At 44.1% G+C, this 12,500-nt stretch overlaps 34 non-coding genes across 34 annotated transcripts in view; all 34 read right to left on the bottom strand.

The window, feature by feature from the left end:
- Nucleotides 1-213: 213 nt before the first annotated feature.
- LOC118962527 lies at nucleotides 214-332 on the bottom strand. The gene has a single exon (XR_005049866.1). It is a non-coding gene; the product is annotated as a 5S ribosomal RNA (ribosomal RNA).
- A 247-nt stretch (nucleotides 333-579) lies between these two features.
- On the bottom strand, nucleotides 580-698 carry LOC118962526. Its single transcript, XR_005049865.1, has one exon. It is a non-coding gene; the product is annotated as a 5S ribosomal RNA (ribosomal RNA).
- Nucleotides 699-945: 247 nt separating this feature from the next.
- Nucleotides 946-1,064, bottom strand: LOC118962525. The gene has a single exon (XR_005049864.1). It is a non-coding gene; the product is annotated as a 5S ribosomal RNA (ribosomal RNA).
- Nucleotides 1,065-1,311: 247 nt separating this feature from the next.
- Nucleotides 1,312-1,430, bottom strand: LOC118962524. The gene has a single exon (XR_005049863.1). It is a non-coding gene; the product is annotated as a 5S ribosomal RNA (ribosomal RNA).
- Nucleotides 1,431-1,677: 247 nt separating this feature from the next.
- On the bottom strand, nucleotides 1,678-1,796 carry LOC118962523. Its single transcript, XR_005049862.1, has one exon. It is a non-coding gene; the product is annotated as a 5S ribosomal RNA (ribosomal RNA).
- A 247-nt stretch (nucleotides 1,797-2,043) lies between these two features.
- Nucleotides 2,044-2,162, bottom strand: LOC118962522. The gene has a single exon (XR_005049861.1). It is a non-coding gene; the product is annotated as a 5S ribosomal RNA (ribosomal RNA).
- A 247-nt stretch (nucleotides 2,163-2,409) lies between these two features.
- Nucleotides 2,410-2,528, bottom strand: LOC118962521. Its single transcript, XR_005049860.1, has one exon. It is a non-coding gene; the product is annotated as a 5S ribosomal RNA (ribosomal RNA).
- Nucleotides 2,529-2,775: 247 nt separating this feature from the next.
- LOC118962519 lies at nucleotides 2,776-2,894 on the bottom strand. Its single transcript, XR_005049858.1, has one exon. It is a non-coding gene; the product is annotated as a 5S ribosomal RNA (ribosomal RNA).
- A 247-nt stretch (nucleotides 2,895-3,141) lies between these two features.
- Nucleotides 3,142-3,260, bottom strand: LOC118962518. Its single transcript, XR_005049857.1, has one exon. It is a non-coding gene; the product is annotated as a 5S ribosomal RNA (ribosomal RNA).
- A 247-nt stretch (nucleotides 3,261-3,507) lies between these two features.
- LOC118962517 lies at nucleotides 3,508-3,626 on the bottom strand. The gene has a single exon (XR_005049856.1). It is a non-coding gene; the product is annotated as a 5S ribosomal RNA (ribosomal RNA).
- Nucleotides 3,627-3,873: 247 nt separating this feature from the next.
- Nucleotides 3,874-3,992, bottom strand: LOC118962516. The gene has a single exon (XR_005049855.1). It is a non-coding gene; the product is annotated as a 5S ribosomal RNA (ribosomal RNA).
- A 247-nt stretch (nucleotides 3,993-4,239) lies between these two features.
- LOC118962515 lies at nucleotides 4,240-4,358 on the bottom strand. Its single transcript, XR_005049854.1, has one exon. It is a non-coding gene; the product is annotated as a 5S ribosomal RNA (ribosomal RNA).
- Nucleotides 4,359-4,618: 260 nt separating this feature from the next.
- LOC118962514 lies at nucleotides 4,619-4,737 on the bottom strand. The gene has a single exon (XR_005049853.1). It is a non-coding gene; the product is annotated as a 5S ribosomal RNA (ribosomal RNA).
- Nucleotides 4,738-4,984: 247 nt separating this feature from the next.
- LOC118962543 lies at nucleotides 4,985-5,103 on the bottom strand. Its single transcript, XR_005049882.1, has one exon. It is a non-coding gene; the product is annotated as a 5S ribosomal RNA (ribosomal RNA).
- A 260-nt stretch (nucleotides 5,104-5,363) lies between these two features.
- Nucleotides 5,364-5,482, bottom strand: LOC118962513. Its single transcript, XR_005049852.1, has one exon. It is a non-coding gene; the product is annotated as a 5S ribosomal RNA (ribosomal RNA).
- Nucleotides 5,483-5,729: 247 nt separating this feature from the next.
- LOC118962512 lies at nucleotides 5,730-5,848 on the bottom strand. The gene has a single exon (XR_005049851.1). It is a non-coding gene; the product is annotated as a 5S ribosomal RNA (ribosomal RNA).
- A 247-nt stretch (nucleotides 5,849-6,095) lies between these two features.
- Nucleotides 6,096-6,214, bottom strand: LOC118962511. Its single transcript, XR_005049850.1, has one exon. It is a non-coding gene; the product is annotated as a 5S ribosomal RNA (ribosomal RNA).
- Nucleotides 6,215-6,461: 247 nt separating this feature from the next.
- LOC118962510 lies at nucleotides 6,462-6,580 on the bottom strand. Its single transcript, XR_005049849.1, has one exon. It is a non-coding gene; the product is annotated as a 5S ribosomal RNA (ribosomal RNA).
- Nucleotides 6,581-6,840: 260 nt separating this feature from the next.
- Nucleotides 6,841-6,959, bottom strand: LOC118962508. Its single transcript, XR_005049847.1, has one exon. It is a non-coding gene; the product is annotated as a 5S ribosomal RNA (ribosomal RNA).
- Nucleotides 6,960-7,206: 247 nt separating this feature from the next.
- On the bottom strand, nucleotides 7,207-7,325 carry LOC118962541. The gene has a single exon (XR_005049880.1). It is a non-coding gene; the product is annotated as a 5S ribosomal RNA (ribosomal RNA).
- Nucleotides 7,326-7,585: 260 nt separating this feature from the next.
- On the bottom strand, nucleotides 7,586-7,704 carry LOC118962507. Its single transcript, XR_005049846.1, has one exon. It is a non-coding gene; the product is annotated as a 5S ribosomal RNA (ribosomal RNA).
- A 247-nt stretch (nucleotides 7,705-7,951) lies between these two features.
- LOC118962506 lies at nucleotides 7,952-8,070 on the bottom strand. Its single transcript, XR_005049845.1, has one exon. It is a non-coding gene; the product is annotated as a 5S ribosomal RNA (ribosomal RNA).
- Nucleotides 8,071-8,330: 260 nt separating this feature from the next.
- LOC118962505 lies at nucleotides 8,331-8,449 on the bottom strand. Its single transcript, XR_005049844.1, has one exon. It is a non-coding gene; the product is annotated as a 5S ribosomal RNA (ribosomal RNA).
- A 260-nt stretch (nucleotides 8,450-8,709) lies between these two features.
- LOC118962546 lies at nucleotides 8,710-8,828 on the bottom strand. The gene has a single exon (XR_005049885.1). It is a non-coding gene; the product is annotated as a 5S ribosomal RNA (ribosomal RNA).
- Nucleotides 8,829-9,075: 247 nt separating this feature from the next.
- LOC118962504 lies at nucleotides 9,076-9,194 on the bottom strand. The gene has a single exon (XR_005049843.1). It is a non-coding gene; the product is annotated as a 5S ribosomal RNA (ribosomal RNA).
- A 247-nt stretch (nucleotides 9,195-9,441) lies between these two features.
- Nucleotides 9,442-9,560, bottom strand: LOC118962623. The gene has a single exon (XR_005049962.1). It is a non-coding gene; the product is annotated as a 5S ribosomal RNA (ribosomal RNA).
- A 247-nt stretch (nucleotides 9,561-9,807) lies between these two features.
- LOC118962622 lies at nucleotides 9,808-9,926 on the bottom strand. Its single transcript, XR_005049961.1, has one exon. It is a non-coding gene; the product is annotated as a 5S ribosomal RNA (ribosomal RNA).
- A 260-nt stretch (nucleotides 9,927-10,186) lies between these two features.
- Nucleotides 10,187-10,305, bottom strand: LOC118962621. Its single transcript, XR_005049960.1, has one exon. It is a non-coding gene; the product is annotated as a 5S ribosomal RNA (ribosomal RNA).
- Nucleotides 10,306-10,552: 247 nt separating this feature from the next.
- LOC118962540 lies at nucleotides 10,553-10,671 on the bottom strand. The gene has a single exon (XR_005049879.1). It is a non-coding gene; the product is annotated as a 5S ribosomal RNA (ribosomal RNA).
- Nucleotides 10,672-10,931: 260 nt separating this feature from the next.
- Nucleotides 10,932-11,050, bottom strand: LOC118962620. Its single transcript, XR_005049959.1, has one exon. It is a non-coding gene; the product is annotated as a 5S ribosomal RNA (ribosomal RNA).
- A 247-nt stretch (nucleotides 11,051-11,297) lies between these two features.
- LOC118962539 lies at nucleotides 11,298-11,416 on the bottom strand. The gene has a single exon (XR_005049878.1). It is a non-coding gene; the product is annotated as a 5S ribosomal RNA (ribosomal RNA).
- Nucleotides 11,417-11,676: 260 nt separating this feature from the next.
- LOC118962619 lies at nucleotides 11,677-11,795 on the bottom strand. Its single transcript, XR_005049958.1, has one exon. It is a non-coding gene; the product is annotated as a 5S ribosomal RNA (ribosomal RNA).
- Nucleotides 11,796-12,042: 247 nt separating this feature from the next.
- Nucleotides 12,043-12,161, bottom strand: LOC118962617. Its single transcript, XR_005049956.1, has one exon. It is a non-coding gene; the product is annotated as a 5S ribosomal RNA (ribosomal RNA).
- A 260-nt stretch (nucleotides 12,162-12,421) lies between these two features.
- The window catches only part of LOC118962616, a 119-nt gene continuing 40 nt past the window's right edge, over nucleotides 12,422-12,500 (bottom strand). Inside the window, exon 1 of the ribosomal RNA XR_005049955.1 lies at nucleotides 12,422-12,500. This exon is cut by the window's right edge and continues 40 nt beyond it. This is a non-coding gene — a ribosomal RNA (5S ribosomal RNA).

Here is a 12,500-nt window from a genome sequence, read left to right as displayed (position 1 = left end):
AAGTGAGCCTGATTAACAGCTGTTGCATTTTCACCATTTGGATAAGCATCTTTGTGTCACTCAAAAAGTGGAAGAAATTGCATATACTGTAGCACAGATTGTTGGATGAAATACAAACTAACCTTGCTTACTTATTTCAAAGCGAGGGCACATATTTCAACCTTGTGGGAAAAAACGGACAAAGAGTTGAAATTCCACAAGGCAGTGACAAAAAGCTTACAGCACCTGGTATTCCCAGGCGGTCTCCCATCCAAGTACTAACCAGGCCCGACCCTGCTTAGCTTCCGAGATCAGACGAGATCAGGCGTACTCAGGCCGGTGTGGCCGTAAGCGAGAAACAATCTCTTGCTGCACTATGTAAAGTCAAAGTGAGCCTGATTAACAGCTGTTGCATTTTCACCATTTAGATAAGCATCTTTGTGTCACTCAAAAAGTGGAAGAAATTGCATATACTGTAGCACAGATTGTTGGATGAAATACAAACTAACCTTGCTTACTTATTTCAAAGCGAGGGCACATATTTCAACCTTGTGGGAAAAAACGGACAAAGAGTTGAAATTCCACAAGGCAGTGACAAAAAGCTTACAGCACCTGGTATTCCCAGGCGGTCTCCCATCCAAGTACTAACCAGGCCCGACCCTGCTTAGCTTCCGAGATCAGACGAGATCAGGCGTACTCAGGCCGGTGTGGCCGTAAGCGAGAAACAATCTCTTGCTGCACTATGTAAAGTCAAAGTGAGCCTGATTAACAGCTGTTGCATTTTCACCATTTAGATAAGCATCTTTGTGTCACTCAAAAAGTGGAAGAAATTGCATATACTGTAGCACAGATTGTTGGATGAAATACAAACTAACCTTGCTTACTTATTTCAAAGCGAGGGCACATATTTCAACCTTGTGGGAAAAAACGGACAAAGAGTTGAAATTCCACAAGGCAGTGACAAAAAGCTTACAGCACCTGGTATTCCCAGGCGGTCTCCCATCCAAGTACTAACCAGGCCCGACCCTGCTTAGCTTCCGAGATCAGACGAGATCAGGCGTACTCAGGCCGGTGTGGCCGTAAGCGAGAAACAATCTCTTGCTGCACTATGTAAAGTCAAAGTGAGCCTGATTAACAGCTGTTGCATTTTCACCATTTAGATAAGCATCTTTGTGTCACTCAAAAAGTGGAAGAAATTGCATATACTGTAGCACAGATTGTTGGATGAAATACAAACTAACCTTGCTTACTTATTTCAAAGCGAGGGCACATATTTCAACCTTGTGGGAAAAAACGGACAAAGAGTTGAAATTCCACAAGGCAGTGACAAAAAGCTTACAGCACCTGGTATTCCCAGGCGGTCTCCCATCCAAGTACTAACCAGGCCCGACCCTGCTTAGCTTCCGAGATCAGACGAGATCAGGCGTACTCAGGCCGGTGTGGCCGTAAGCGAGAAACAATCTCTTGCTGCACTATGTAAAGTCAAAGTGAGCCTGATTAACAGCTGTTGCATTTTCACCATTTAGATAAGCATCTTTGTGTCACTCAAAAAGTGGAAGAAATTGCATATACTGTAGCACAGATTGTTGGATGAAATACAAACTAACCTTGCTTACTTATTTCAAAGCGAGGGCACATATTTCAACCTTGTGGGAAAAAACGGACAAAGAGTTGAAATTCCACAAGGCAGTGACAAAAAGCTTACAGCACCTGGTATTCCCAGGCGGTCTCCCATCCAAGTACTAACCAGGCCCGACCCTGCTTAGCTTCCGAGATCAGACGAGATCAGGCGTACTCAGGCCGGTGTGGCCGTAAGCGAGAAACAATCTCTTGCTGCACTATGTAAAGTCAAAGTGAGCCTGATTAACAGCTGTTGCATTTTCACCATTTGGATAAGCATCTTTGTGTCACTCAAAAAGTGGAAGAAATTGCATATACTGTAGCACAGATTGTTGGATGAAATACAAACTAACCTTGCTTACTTATTTCAAAGCGAGGGCACATATTTCAACCTTGTGGGAAAAAACGGACAAAGAGTTGAAATTCCACAAGGCAGTGACAAAAAGCTTACAGCACCTGGTATTCCCAGGCGGTCTCCCATCCAAGTACTAACCAGGCCCGACCCTGCTTAGCTTCCGAGATCAGACGAGATCAGGCGTACTCAGGCCGGTGTGGCCGTAAGCGAGAAACAATCTCTTGCTGCACTATGTAAAGTCAAAGTGAGCCTGATTAACAGCTGTTGCATTTTCACCATTTGGATAAGCATCTTTGTGTCACTCAAAAAGTGGAAGAAATTGCATATACTGTAGCACAGATTGTTGGATGAAATACAAACTAACCTTGCTTACTTATTTCAAAGCGAGGGCACATATTTCAACCTTGTGGGAAAAAACGGACAAAGAGTTGAAATTCCACAAGGCAGTGACAAAAAGCTTACAGCACCTGGTATTCCCAGGCGGTCTCCCATCCAAGTACTAACCAGGCCCGACCCTGCTTAGCTTCCGAGATCAGACGAGATCAGGCGTACTCAGGCCGGTGTGGCCGTAAGCAAGAAACAATCTCTTGCTGCACTATGTAAAGTCAAAGTGAGCCTGATTAACAGCTGTTGCATTTTCACCATTTAGATAAGCATCTTTGTGTCACTCAAAAAGTGGAAGAAATTGCATATACTGTAGCACAGATTGTTGGATGAAATACAAACTAACCTTGCTTACTTATTTCAAAGCGAGGGCACATATTTCAACCTTGTGGGAAAAAACGGACAAAGAGTTGAAATTCCACAAGGCAGTGACAAAAAGCTTACAGCACCTGGTATTCCCAGGCGGTCTCCCATCCAAGTACTAACCAGGCCCGACCCTGCTTAGCTTCCGAGATCAGACGAGATCAGGCGTACTCAGGCCGGTGTGGCCGTAAGCGAGAAACAATCTCTTGCTGCACTATGTAAAGTCAAAGTGAGCCTGATTAACAGCTGTTGCATTTTCACCATTTAGATAAGCATCTTTGTGTCACTCAAAAAGTGGAAGAAATTGCATATACTGTAGCACAGATTGTTGGATGAAATACAAACTAACCTTGCTTACTTATTTCAAAGCGAGGGCACATATTTCAACCTTGTGGGAAAAAACGGACAAAGAGTTGAAATTCCACAAGGCAGTGACAAAAAGCTTACAGCACCTGGTATTCCCAGGCGGTCTCCCATCCAAGTACTAACCAGGCCCGACCCTGCTTAGCTTCCGAGATCAGACGAGATCAGGCGTACTCAGGCCGGTGTGGCCGTAAGCGAGAAACAATCTCTTGCTGCACTATGTAAAGTCAAAGTGAGCCTGATTAACAGCTGTTGCATTTTCACCATTTAGATAAGCATCTTTGTGTCACTCAAAAAGTGGAAGAAATTGCATATACTGTAGCACAGATTGTTGGATGAAATACAAACTAACCTTGCTTACTTATTTCAAAGCGAGGGCACATATTTCAACCTTGTGGGAAAAAACGGACAAAGAGTTGAAATTCCACAAGGCAGTGACAAAAAGCTTACAGCACCTGGTATTCCCAGGCGGTCTCCCATCCAAGTACTAACCAGGCCCGACCCTGCTTAGCTTCCGAGATCAGACGAGATCAGGCGTACTCAGGCCGGTGTGGCCGTAAGCGAGAAACAATCTCTTGCTGCACTATGTAAAGTCAAAGTGAGCCTGATTAACAGCTGTTGCATTTTCACCATTTGGATAAGCATCTTTGTGTCACTCAAAAAGTGGAAGAAATTGCATATACTGTAGCACAGATTGTTGGATGAAATACAAACTAACCTTGCTTACTTATTTCAAAGCGAGGGCACATATTTCAACCTTGTGGGAAAAAACGGACAAAGAGTTGAAATTCCACAAGGCAGTGACAAAAAGCTTACAGCACCTGGTATTCCCAGGCGGTCTCCCATCCAAGTACTAACCAGGCCCGACCCTGCTTAGCTTCCGAGATCAGACGAGATCAGGCGTACTCAGGCCGGTGTGGCCGTAAGCGAGAAACAATCTCTTGCTGCACTATGTAAAGTCAAAGTGAGCCTGATTAACAGCTGTTGCATTTTCACCATTTGGATAAGCATCTTTGTGTCACTCAAAAAGTGGAAGAAATTGCATATACTGTAGCACAGATTGTTGGATGAAATACAAACTAACCTTGCTTACTTATTTCAAAGCGAGGGCACATATTTCAACCTTGTGGGAAAAAACGGACAAAGAGTTGAAATTCCACAAGGCAGTGACAAAAAGCTTACAGCACCTGGTATTCCCAGGCGGTCTCCCATCCAAGTACTAACCAGGCCCGACCCTGCTTAGCTTCCGAGATCAGACGAGATCAGGCGTACTCAGGCCGGTGTGGCCGTAAGCAAGAAACAATCTCTTGCTGCACTATGTAAAGTCAAAGTGAGCCTGATTAACAGCTGTTGCATTTTCACCATTTAGATAAGCATCTTTGTGTCACTCAAAAAGTGGAAGAAATTGCATATACTGTAGCCATAATTTGTAGCACAGATTGTTGGATGAAATACAAACTAACCTTGCTTACTTATTTCAAAGCGAGGGCACATATTTCAACCTTGTGGGAAAAAACGGACAAAGAGTTGAAATTCCACAAGGCAGTGACAAAAAGCTTACAGCACCTGGTATTCCCAGGCGGTCTCCCATCCAAGTACTAACCAGGCCCGACCCTGCTTAGCTTCCGAGATCAGACGAGATCAGGCGTACTCAGGCCGGTGTGGCCGTAAGCGAGAAACAATCTCTTGCTGCACTATGTAAAGTCAAAGTGAGCCTGATTAACAGCTGTTGCATTTTCACCATTTAGATAAGCATCTTTGTGTCACTCAAAAAGTGGAAGAAATTGCATATACTGTAGCACAGATTGTTGGATGAAATACAAACTAACCTTGCTTACTTATTTCAAAGCGAGGGCACATATTTCAACCTTGTGGGAAAAAACGGACAAAGAGTTGAAATTCCACAAGGCAGTGACAAAAAGCTTACAGCACCTGGTATTCCCAGGCGGTCTCCCATCCAAGTACTAACCAGGCCCGACCCTGCTTAGCTTCCGAGATCAGACGAGATCAGGCGTACTCAGGCCGGTGTGGCCGTAAACGAGAAACAATCTCTTGCTGCACTATGTAAAGTCAAAGTGAGCCTGATTAACAGCTGTTGCATTTTCACCATTTAGATAAGCATCTTTGTGTCACTCAAAAAGTGGAAGAAATTGCATATACTGTAGCCATAATTTGTAGCACAGATTGTTGGATGAAATACAAACTAACCTTGCTTACTTATTTCAAAGCGAGGGCACATATTTCAACCTTGTGGGAAAAAACGGACAAAGAGTTGAAATTCCACAAGGCAGTGACAAAAAGCTTACAGCACCTGGTATTCCCAGGCGGTCTCCCATCCAAGTACTAACCAGGCCCGACCCTGCTTAGCTTCCGAGATCAGACGAGATCAGGCGTACTCAGGCCGGTGTGGCCGTAAGCGAGAAACAATCTCTTGCTGCACTATGTAAAGTCAAAGTGAGCCTGATTAACAGCTGTTGCATTTTCACCATTTAGATAAGCATCTTTGTGTCACTCAAAAAGTGGAAGAAATTGCATATACTGTAGCACAGATTGTTGGATGAAATACAAACTAACCTTGCTTACTTATTTCAAAGCGAGGGCACATATTTCAACCTTGTGGGAAAAAACGGACAAAGAGTTGAAATTCCACAAGGCAGTGACAAAAAGCTTACAGCACCTGGTATTCCCAGGCGGTCTCCCATCCAAGTACTAACCAGGCCCGACCCTGCTTAGCTTCCGAGATCAGACGAGATCAGGCGTACTCAGGCCGGTGTGGCCGTAAGCGAGAAACAATCTCTTGCTGCACTATGTAAAGTCAAAGTGAGCCTGATTAACAGCTGTTGCATTTTCACCATTTGGATAAGCATCTTTGTGTCACTCAAAAAGTGGAAGAAATTGCATATACTGTAGCACAGATTGTTGGATGAAATACAAACTAACCTTGCTTACTTATTTCAAAGCGAGGGCACATATTTCAACCTTGTGGGAAAAAACGGACAAAGAGTTGAAATTCCACAAGGCAGTGACAAAAAGCTTACAGCACCTGGTATTCCCAGGCGGTCTCCCATCCAAGTACTAACCAGGCCCGACCCTGCTTAGCTTCCGAGATCAGACGAGATCAGGCGTACTCAGGCCGGTGTGGCCGTAAGCGAGAAACAATCTCTTGCTGCACTATGTAAAGTCAAAGTGAGCCTGATTAACAGCTGTTGCATTTTCACCATTTGGATAAGCATCTTTGTGTCACTCAAAAAGTGGAAGAAATTGCATATACTGTAGCACAGATTGTTGGATGAAATACAAACTAACCTTGCTTACTTATTTCAAAGCGAGGGCACATATTTCAACCTTGTGGGAAAAAACGGACAAAGAGTTGAAATTCCACAAGGCAGTGACAAAAAGCTTACAGCACCTGGTATTCCCAGGCGGTCTCCCATCCAAGTACTAACCAGGCCCGACCCTGCTTAGCTTCCGAGATCAGACGAGATCAGGCGTACTCAGGCCGGTGTGGCCGTAAGCAAGAAACAATCTCTTGCTGCACTATGTAAAGTCAAAGTGAGCCTGATTAACAGCTGTTGCATTTTCACCATTTAGATAAGCATCTTTGTGTCACTCAAAAAGTGGAAGAAATTGCATATACTGTAGCCATAATTTGTAGCACAGATTGTTGGATGAAATACAAACTAACCTTGCTTACTTATTTCAAAGCGAGGGCACATATTTCAACCTTGTGGGAAAAAACGGACAAAGAGTTGAAATTCCACAAGGCAGTGACAAAAAGCTTACAGCACCTGGTATTCCCAGGCGGTCTCCCATCCAAGTACTAACCAGGCCCGACCCTGCTTAGCTTCCGAGATCAGACGAGATCAGGCGTACTCAGGCCGGTGTGGCCGTAAGCGAGAAACAATCTCTTGCTGCACTATGTAAAGTCAAAGTGAGCCTGATTAACAGCTGTTGCATTTTCACCATTTAGATAAGCATCTTTGTGTCACTCAAAAAGTGGAAGAAATTGCATATACTGTAGCACAGATTGTTGGATGAAATACAAACTAACCTTGCTTACTTATTTCAAAGCGAGGGCACATATTTCAACCTTGTGGGAAAAAACGGACAAAGAGTTGAAATTCCACAAGGCAGTGACAAAAAGCTTACAGCACCTGGTATTCCCAGGCGGTCTCCCATCCAAGTACTAACCAGGCCCGACCCTGCTTAGCTTCCGAGATCAGACGAGATCAGGCGTACTCAGGCCGGTGTGGCCGTAAACGAGAAACAATCTCTTGCTGCACTATGTAAAGTCAAAGTGAGCCTGATTAACAGCTGTTGCATTTTCACCATTTAGATAAGCATCTTTGTGTCACTCAAAAAGTGGAAGAAATTGCATATACTGTAGCCATAATTTGTAGCACAGATTGTTGGATGAAATACAAACTAACCTTGCTTACTTATTTCAAAGCGAGGGCACATATTTCAACCTTGTGGGAAAAAACGGACAAAGAGTTGAAATTCCACAAGGCAGTGACAAAAAGCTTACAGCACCTGGTATTCCCAGGCGGTCTCCCATCCAAGTACTAACCAGGCCCGACCCTGCTTAGCTTCCGAGATCAGACGAGATCAGGCGTACTCAGGCCGGTGTGGCCGTAAGCGAGAAACAATCTCTTGCTGCACTATGTAAAGTCAAAGTGAGCCTGATTAACAGCTGTTGCATTTTCACCATTTAGATAAGCATCTTTGTGTCACTCAAAAAGTGGAAGAAATTGCATATACTGTAGCACAGATTGTTGGATGAAATACAAACTAACCTTGCTTACTTATTTCAAAGCGAGGGCACATATTTCAACCTTGTGGGAAAAAACGGACAAAGAGTTGAAATTCCACAAGGCAGTGACAAAAAGCTTACAGCACCTGGTATTCCCAGGCGGTCTCCCATCCAAGTACTAACCAGGCCCGACCCTGCTTAGCTTCCGAGATCAGACGAGATCAGGCGTACTCAGGCCGGTGTGGCCGTAAGCGAGAAACAATCTCTTGCTGCACTATGTAAAGTCAAAGTGAGCCTGATTAACAGCTGTTGCATTTTCACCATTTAGATAAGCATCTTTGTGTCACTCAAAAAGTGGAAGAAATTGCATATACTGTAGCCATAATTTGTAGCACAGATTGTTGGATGAAATACAAACTAACCTTGCTTACTTATTTCAAAGCGAGGGCACATATTTCAACCTTGTGGGAAAAAACGGACAAAGAGTTGAAATTCCACAAGGCAGTGACAAAAAGCTTACAGCACCTGGTATTCCCAGGCGGTCTCCCATCCAAGTACTAACCAGGCCCGACCCTGCTTAGCTTCCGAGATCAGACGAGATCAGGCGTACTCAGGCCGGTGTGGCCGTAAGCGAGAAACAATCTCTTGCTGCACTATGTAAAGTCAAAGTGAGCCTGATTAACAGCTGTTGCATTTTCACCATTTAGATAAGCATCTTTGTGTCACTCAAAAAGTGGAAGAAATTGCATATACTGTAGCCATAATTTGTAGCACAGATTGTTGGATGAAATACAAACTAACCTTGCTTACTTATTTCAAAGCGAGGGCACATATTTCAACCTTGTGGGAAAAAACGGACAAAGAGTTGAAATTCCACAAGGCAGTGACAAAAAGCTTACAGCACCTGGTATTCCCAGGCGGTCTCCCATCCAAGTACTAACCAGGCCCGACCCTGCTTAGCTTCCGAGATCAGACGAGATCAGGCGTACTCAGGCCGGTGTGGCCGAAAGCGAGAAACAATCTCTTGCTGCACTATGTAAAGTCAAAGTGAGCCTGATTAACAGCTGTTGCATTTTCACCATTTAGATAAGCATCTTTGTGTCACTCAAAAAGTGGAAGAAATTGCATATACTGTAGCACAGATTGTTGGATGAAATACAAACTAACCTTGCTTACTTATTTCAAAGCGAGGGCACATATTTCAACCTTGTGGGAAAAAACGGACAAAGAGTTGAAATTCCACAAGGCAGTGACAAAAAGCTTACAGCACCTGGTATTCCCAGGCGGTCTCCCATCCAAGTACTAACCAGGCCCGACCCTGCTTAGCTTCCGAGATCAGACGAGATCAGGCGTACTCAGGCCGGTGTGGCCGTAAGCGAGAAACAATCTCTTGCTGCACTATGTAAAGTCAAAGTGAGCCTGATTAACAGCTGTTGCATTTTCACCATTTAGATAAGCATCTTTGTGTCACTCAAAAAGTGGAAGAAATTGCATATACTGTAGCACAGATTGTTGGATGAAATACAAACTAACCTTGCTTACTTATTTCAAAGCGAGGGCACATATTTCAACCTTGTGGGAAAAAACGGACAAAGAGTTGAAATTCCACAAGGCAGTGACAAAAAGCTTACAGCACCTGGTATTCCCAGGCGGTCTCCCATCCAAGTACTAACCAGGCCCGACCCTGCTTAGCTTCCGAGATCAGACGAGATCAGGCGTACTCAGGCCGGTGTGGCCGTAAGCGAGAAACAATCTCTTGCTGCACTATGTAAAGTCAAAGTGAGCCTGATTAACAGCTGTTGCATTTTCACCATTTGGATAAGCATCTTTGTGTCACTCAAAAAGTGGAAGAAATTGCATATACTGTAGCACAGATTGTTGGATGAAATACAAACTAACCTTGCTTACTTATTTCAAAGCGAGGGCACATATTTCAACCTTGTGGGAAAAAACGGACAAAGAGTTGAAATTCCACAAGGCAGTGACAAAAAGCTTACAGCACCTGGTATTCCCAGGCGGTCTCCCATCCAAGTACTAACCAGGCCCGACCCTGCTTAGCTTCCGAGATCAGACGAGATCAGGCGTACTCAGGCCGGTGTGGCCGTAAGCAAGAAACAATCTCTTGCTGCACTATGTAAAGTCAAAGTGAGCCTGATTAACAGCTGTTGCATTTTCACCATTTAGATAAGCATCTTTGTGTCACTCAAAAAGTGGAAGAAATTGCATATACTGTAGCCATAATTTGTAGCACAGATTGTTGGATGAAATACAAACTAACCTTGCTTACTTATTTCAAAGCGAGGGCACATATTTCAACCTTGTGGGAAAAAACGGACAAAGAGTTGAAATTCCACAAGGCAGTGACAAAAAGCTTACAGCACCTGGTATTCCCAGGCGGTCTCCCATCCAAGTACTAACCAGGCCCGACCCTGCTTAGCTTCCGAGATCAGACGAGATCAGGCGTACTCAGGCCGGTGTGGCCGTAAGCGAGAAACAATCTCTTGCTGCACTATGTAAAGTCAAAGTGAGCCTGATTAACAGCTGTTGCATTTTCACCATTTAGATAAGCATCTTTGTGTCACTCAAAAAGTGGAAGAAATTGCATATACTGTAGCACAGATTGTTGGATGAAATACAAACTAACCTTGCTTACTTATTTCAAAGCGAGGGCACATATTTCAACCTTGTGGGAAAAAACGGACAAAGAGTTGAAATTCCACAAGGCAGTGACAAAAAGCTTACAGCACCTGGTATTCCCAGGCGGTCTCCCATCCAAGTACTAACCAGGCCCGACCCTGCTTAGCTTCCGAGATCAGACGAGATCAGGCGTACTCAGGCCGGTGTGGCCGTAAACGAGAAACAATCTCTTGCTGCACTATGTAAAGTCAAAGTGAGCCTGATTAACAGCTGTTGCATTTTCACCATTTAGATAAGCATCTTTGTGTCACTCAAAAAGTGGAAGAAATTGCATATACTGTAGCCATAATTTGTAGCACAGATTGTTGGATGAAATACAAACTAACCTTGCTTACTTATTTCAAAGCGAGGGCACATATTTCAACCTTGTGGGAAAAAACGGACAAAGAGTTGAAATTCCACAAGGCAGTGACAAAAAGCTTACAGCACCTGGTATTCCCAGGCGGTCTCCCATCCAAGTACTAACCAGGCCCGACCCTGCTTAGCTTCCGAGATCAGACGAGATCAGGCGTACTCAGGCCGGTGTGGCCGTAAGCGAGAAACAATCTCTTGCTGCACTATGTAAAGTCAAAGTGAGCCTGATTAACAGCTGTTGCATTTTCACCATTTAGATAAGCATCTTTGTGTCACTCAAAAAGTGGAAGAAATTGCATATACTGTAGCACAGATTGTTGGATGAAATACAAACTAACCTTGCTTACTTATTTCAAAGCGAGGGCACATATTTCAACCTTGTGGGAAAAAACGGACAAAGAGTTGAAATTCCACAAGGCAGTGACAAAAAGCTTACAGCACCTGGTATTCCCAGGCGGTCTCCCATCCAAGTACTAACCAGGCCCGACCCTGCTTAGCTTCCGAGATCAGACGAGATCAGGCGTACTCAGGCCGGTGTGGCCGTAAACGAGAAACAATCTCTTGCTGCACTATGTAAAGTCAAAGTGAGCCTGATTAACAGCTGTTGCATTTTCACCATTTAGATAAGCATCTTTGTGTCACTCAAAAAGTGGAAGAAATTGCATATACTGTAGCCATAATTTGTAGCACAGATTGTTGGATGAAATACAAACTAACCTTGCTTACTTATTTCAAAGCGAGGGCACATATTTCAACCTTGTGGGAAAAAACGGACAAAGAGTTGAAATTCCACAAGGCAGTGACAAAAAGCTTACAGCACCTGGTATTCCCAGGCGGTCTCCCATCCAAGTACTAACCAGGCCCGACCCTGCTTAGCTTCCGAGATCAGACGAGATCAGGCGTACTCAGGCCGGTGTGGCCGTAAGCGAGAAACAATCTCTTGCTGCACTATGTAAAGTCAAAGTGAGCCTGATTAACAGCTGTTGCATTTTCACCATTTAGATAAGCATCTTTGTGTCACTCAAAAAGTGGAAGAAATTGCATATACTGTAGCACAGATTGTTGGATGAAATACAAACTAACCTTGCTTACTTATTTCAAAGCGAGGGCACATATTTCAACCTTGTGGGAAAAAACGGACAAAGAGTTGAAATTCCACAAGGCAGTGACAAAAAGCTTACAGCACCTGGTATTCCCAGGCGGTCTCCCATCCAAGTACTAACCAGGCCCGACCCTGCTTAGCTTCCGAGATCAGACGAGATCAGGCGTACTCAGGCCGGTGTGGCCGTAAGCAAGAAACAATCTCTTGCTGCACTATGTAAAGTCAAAGTGAGCCTGATTAACAGCTGTTGCATTTTCACCATTTAGATAAGCATCTTTGTGTCACTCAAAAAGTGGAAGAAATTGCATATACTGTAGCCATAATTTGTAGCACAGATTGTTGGATGAAATACAAACTAACCTTGCTGACTTATTTCAAAGCGAGGGCACATATTTCAACCTTGTGGGAAAAAACGGACAAAGAGTTGAAATTCCACAAGGCAGTGACAAAAAGCTTACAGCACCTGGTATTCCCAGGCGGTCTCCCATCCAAGTACTAACCAGGCCCGACCCTGCTTAGCTTCCGAGATC

This window comes from Oncorhynchus mykiss, unplaced genomic scaffold, assembly GCF_013265735.2.
Source record: "Oncorhynchus mykiss isolate Arlee unplaced genomic scaffold, USDA_OmykA_1.1 un_scaffold_778, whole genome shotgun sequence".
Taxonomy (NCBI): domain Eukaryota; kingdom Metazoa; phylum Chordata; class Actinopteri; order Salmoniformes; family Salmonidae; genus Oncorhynchus; species Oncorhynchus mykiss.
This window is presented reverse-complemented; position numbering and strand designations above follow the sequence as displayed.